This window comes from Amphiura filiformis, chromosome 4 (assembly GCF_039555335.1).
Source record: "Amphiura filiformis chromosome 4, Afil_fr2py, whole genome shotgun sequence".
Lineage (NCBI taxonomy): Eukaryota > Metazoa > Echinodermata > Ophiuroidea > Amphilepidida > Amphiuridae > Amphiura > Amphiura filiformis.
Window position 1 is genome coordinate 7,447,474 of NC_092631.1, and position 6,000 is coordinate 7,453,473.

The window sequence follows — 6,000 nt, forward strand, 5'->3', positions numbered from 1 at the left end:
GAAATATAAATATTAAATTAATTAAGAACACAGACAAAATACATCATTCATTGAAAGACATAAAAGTTAAAACATTTGGTTCATTATTTACATTTCTCATTAAAACGAACAGAAAGCTTTCCTGATTAATAATATTTTATATTTGGCAAAGAATATGGATGCAATTGTAATATTTCTCCATGTGCAATCGTAACATATTGTTCAGTAAATAAATATCTTTGTATGCATGTATTTCTTGACAAGTTTATACCGGCACTTGTCATGGGCCCGGGGCTTGTCAAGCAATCGATCGTGCGTTGCTAGGCATATGGCACTTTTGCGTGTCTGTTTACGGTACCATTGATTGAACCCACACCATACCCGGTTCTTTCCCGTTGAAGAAGTCACACCTTATGTATACAGTCACGCTGACGCGTGGCTGGAGACTTGTCAAGCAATCGATCCGCACGGGTGGGACGAATATATGCGTGCTACTGCCTAGTCCCGGGCTACCATTGCATTGATTGAACCCATGTCACGCCCGGCGCTTTCGCGTAGGCCTACTAGTGGCAGCTAATTCTCGCGGTGAAGAAAGGTGGCGAAAGTCAGCACAGCATGATCGCAAAGCTGCTGCCAGGCGTTTTTGTTTTGCTTGTGCGCATTTGTCTTTGAGAAATTTGCTAAATATTTTTTCCCATTAGTTTCACGTCAAAGAAGATCAATTCGGCAACATAAAGATGGGATAAAATTATAAATTATAAGTCATCAAATTTTTGGCCATATCAATATTAGGCCCTATATAAATTTTATAGGCCATAAATAATTTAACACTGAATTATATGGCTATTAATAAAGTACGGTACTAATAAGGTAACATAATTAATACATAATAATAATACATAATAATAATAATAATAATAATAATAATAATAATAATAATAATTATTATTATTATTATTATTATTATTATTATATATTATTATTATTATTATTATTATTATTATTATTATTATTATTATTATTATTATTATATAAAATGATAATAAATAGGCCTAAAAAAAAGAAATGAAATAAAATAAAATAGACCTAAGTAAAATAAAATAAATCAAAAACATAATGAATACCAATCTTCAGTCGAAGCACATTTAATATATTGTAATAATATACTATAGGCCTATTAAATTCAATCGAACCGGAGAGTCCATCAACATCCCGGGTAAACATACTATTTGCTTTTGTACACGCTGGACTCAGTACCGCGGGTACCGGTACTGCAAACACAGACAATCAACACTAAACAGTCAACCAATACTATACACATACAACACCCCACTGTACCGCGGGGAGTTGAAGCGATCGATCGTGCATCATCAATCAACAGCAGCACATTACCCAGCGGTTTAAAAAGGGGCGAAAGTGCACGGTGCGAAATTGAAAGGGGCGAAAGTGCACGGGTCCGAAATTGAAAGGGTGCGAACCGTCCTGTTTCCGTTAAGGCCGTATAAAATTAATGTTTTGGTTCTCGCCCCTCCCTCCTCAATTTCTGGGATTTGTCAGATTTTTTTTTTTTTTAGATTTTTCAATTATTTTAGACTTTGGAATGATTTATAAATTTTTATACATATAAATAAGTTTATTAGAGAACAAGGAAAACAAAAAAGTCTTTTTGTGGTACTCTAGGAGGTTATATCCCTCAAAATCTCACAATTGAAAAGACCGAAAACTACTGATGCTGATTTTACATTGAAAAAAAAACAAAAACAAAAAAACACCTCCCTCCCTCATCAATTCATGAAAATCCTCTGGACGAGAACCAAAATATTAATTTTATATGGCCTAATTATTGCCGATCCTGTAGAATAACTTACATAATCGTCCATTTCATGGAATCCTGTTGCTCAGAATTGCCAATTTCATTTTTATCTGTCAAATGCGCTGTGGATGTGCTCCATTAAGAACAGGTGTGAAACTGACTTTATACCACTCGCTCGCTTTCTCAGAAAAGCCAGCCTCGTGGCACTAGGGCATGATGTCATCGTGGACGTATGCAAAATTTCCGACGGGCGTCATATAACCCGTATTGTGATTGGTTGCAAAAGCCATTCTTTGAAATCGTAAGCCAATCAATGAACGCGACGGCCTTTTACGGTATTAATTAATGTGACTCGCCAGTAAAGTACGTCTAACCTGATTGGTTTACAAAACTACTTTGATAATTGCTAAGCCAGTCAGCGTGCTCGATGCAACAACCTCGTAGAGGTTTTCGAGAGGCGAATTCACGTGGTGATCCAGCGATCGAGTATAAATTCAGGTTGACAACCAAGCCTTACATTAGACAGGCGCCGGGGGATTTTTACCCAGTGGTTCTAACCAGGGTTCCCATTAAGGTTTTTAAAATGTGCGTCCGTAATGACGCAAGTTTGCTGACGAGGTTGCAAAAACTTTAGGCCCAGACAGATTTTTGTGTCCATCTGAAATTCACGATTCACGTACCCCGGGTCTACACCTCATCAAATGTTGATTGTTAAAAAAAAATAAAAGTGCATTTTCGCCGTGATATTCCATCTCCATTCGCTATGATAATTTTTCTCATTTCTGTGTCAGTTTTGGTCCGGAATGTGGTCAAAAACAGGTGCAAAAACATGAGCAAAGTCTGTCAATCTTGAGCAATTTTCGTTCGTTCTTTCACTTCCGCATTTCTTTTTTAAAATTAACGTGGTGTTGATGCCACAAAAACTAAAAACACACGCTGCCACAAATAATACGAGAAAGGGTTATCATTTGGATTTTGTCTTTAAAATTGCTTTTATTCATCGTAACAATAATACTAATAAAGGAAACGTAGATTATTTATGAGAAAATAAACTTAAAATATTAAAAATTGAATATTGTCAGGTTGTGATAGATAATTAAATAAACATTAACCGCACGTTAGAGGCACGTGCTTGCTTGAAAACAAATCAATCGGGACTTTCCCAGCTGCCATCAAACAGCGATCGTTCGGAAAGCATGCAAAAAGTGCACGATTTCCTGACGTTGCATTTACAAATATTGCAGAATTTACTTCAATTCTCAGCAGGTGGGTCAAAATTATGGGGCTTTTATTATCTTAAAAATATAAAAGAATAAAAATTTCTTATTTTTATCATCAATTAATGATAAAATTTCGATGTTTTGTCTGCGTCCACATGCATGTGACATTGACGCAAAATACTTGATTAGCCATGTGAACTTGCGTCCAAATTTGTAAAATACGCGTCTGGACGCAATGACGCACACTAACGGGAAGCCTGGTTCTAACCTTTTGGCTCCTGGTTCAAGTGAAAAATGCATGGACCAGGAGCCACTAAAAACAAGTGTTTGGCTGGAAAAGCTTAAGGGAAGAAGGGGTATGAACGTTTAGACAGTATTTATTTTGGGACATTAGAGCACATCAGACATATCGAATTGCATTCTGAATACGAAGAATGTCATTCTGATATGAAATAATTTTGATTTTTTGAAATTCACAATTTAATACACATTTTATGGCAAATCATTAAAAATTGATATTTTTGATATTTAACAGTACTTGAAGTAAACTTTATAAATCTGATGATTTATACTTAAAAAAGTATGTAGGTGGGATGAAATGCGACGATCAATTGAAAATTTTGACCTTTCATTATTGAAGATATGGATTTTTTACCCAAAACACCAAAAAACAAAAAAATTAGGTCTTTTGGGGAAAAAATCCATATCTTCAATATGAAAGGTCAAAATTTTCAATTGACCGTCGGCTTTTCCTCCCTGCTGCATACACTTTAAGAATATATCATTAGATTTATATACGGTAATTTACTTCGAGGACTGTTATATATCAAAAATTTGAAAAATATTACATTTTATAATTTGTCATAAAATTTGTATTATATTGTGATTTTCAAAAAATGAAAATTATTTGATATCAGAAAGACATGCTTCGTATTCAGAATGCAATTCGATAGGTCTGAGGTGCTCTCATGTCCCACAAAAAATACTGTCAAAATGCAATAAACGCTCATTTTAGATCCCTTAAATTGACCAGTATAAACTATAATTGAATGGTTTTGTGCTCAGTTGGCAAGTCAACATACACTACAAACCACTATATTGCTTTTTAAAAAAAGAAAAAAAGAATAGGCCTAGCAGTTTAATTCATCTTACAAGCAACTAAAATGCCCTTAAGGGAAGGGGTATGAACGTTTGGACAGTATTTATTGTGGGACATTAGAGCACATCAGACCTATCGAATTGCATTCTGAATACGAAGAATGTCCTTCTGATATCAAATAATTTAGATTTTTTGAAGTTCGCAATGTAATACACATTTTATGGCAAATCATTAAAAATTGATATTTTTGATATTTAACAGTACTCGAAGTAAACTTTATAAATCTGATGATTTATATTTGAAGTGTATGTAGATGGGATGAATGCCGACGATCAATTGAAAATTTTGACCTATCATATTGAAGATATGGATTTTTCCCAAAAAGACCTAAAAAAATTAGGTCCTTTTGGGACAAAAATCCATATCTTCAATATGAAAAGTCAAAATTTTCAATTGATCGTCGGCTTTTCCTCCCAGCTACTACGTACACTTTAAGAATATATCATTAAATTTATAAAATTTACTTCGAGGACCGTTATATCTCAAAAATGTGAAAAATATCAAATTTTAATAATTTGTCATAAAATTTGTATTATATCATGAATTTAAAAAAATGAAAATTATTTGATATCAGAAAGACATTCTTAGTATTCAGAATTCAATTCGATAGGTCTGATGTGCTCTCATGTCCCACAAAAAATACTGTTGAAACGCTCAAAATGCTCATTCCAGTTCCCTTAAAGTCCTCAGCAAGTAATATAGTCCAGATGCAATTTAAATTGACCTTGGATACCACTTTGACCTTGTTGAACCCAAATTCCCAATAACTTGTTCATTGAAGTTAAATGCACTTTTTGAACGCAATTTTCTTATCTGGTTCAGTTCATGAAAAGAGTGGGTCACTGGGATGCCAGTTTTATTCATTTGTATTACAAATTTAATAATAATATGGATGTTTTTTTCTTTGATTTTGTTTGATTTAAGCTTGGTCTACCATGTAAAAATTATAAAAAAATATTTTTCTTTTTTTTATTTTTTTGGTTTAATTTTGTTTACACTTTGGTATACACATAATGTATATGCTGGAATGGATTTGGATAAAACCTGTAAAACTAATTAATTTCTTCATTTCTTGAAATTGCTCCTGGGTTTGCAAAAATGGCTCCTGGTTCAGCAAAAATCCCAAGGACCAGGAGCCGCTTTTTGGCTCCTGGTCTTGACATACTTAATGTAAGGCTTGTTGACAACTGCTCTTGTGCGAGATCGCACATGCAATAACAATACATGGACACAATCAGTGACATTTACACAATGGAATAATGAATTATTTATGACATGCATCGGCTGGATTTTACTTACGATCGAGGTAAGGTTTTTGGCCTGTCCCTGCATGAATATCCTTAGTTTTCAGCATCAAAGATACTTGCGATGACCAGTTTTTTGCGGACACTTTGATAACAGGTAACTCATTTATAGGTCATAGGGTAGAAACTATAGTTGTACAATTTGTACGAAATATACATTTTGTTATAGGCCTAAAATGTTTACAAAAATATATTGGTCCGTACGTTGTGCTTTTAATATAGTTTTTGTTGTTCGACGTATATCATGAATGCACCATGGCACTATAATGATTGGCAGACTGATATTCTGTTGGTCGGACCTCCGGGCTGAACCGGCTTGCCTTGACAATAGCACTGACCTTGGGGAAGCACCGTTCTTCGCGATGAGCACTGAATGGTGTACTCCATTGACCATTTTCAGCTGCATTATTAATATGTCGATATCGGTCCAACATCTACAAAATGTAATAGTTGGAGCTGGAGAGGAAGGAAACGCTGTTCCTGTTCTTCAACACCAACAGCAACAAGTTCAGCAGCAGGCTCAGC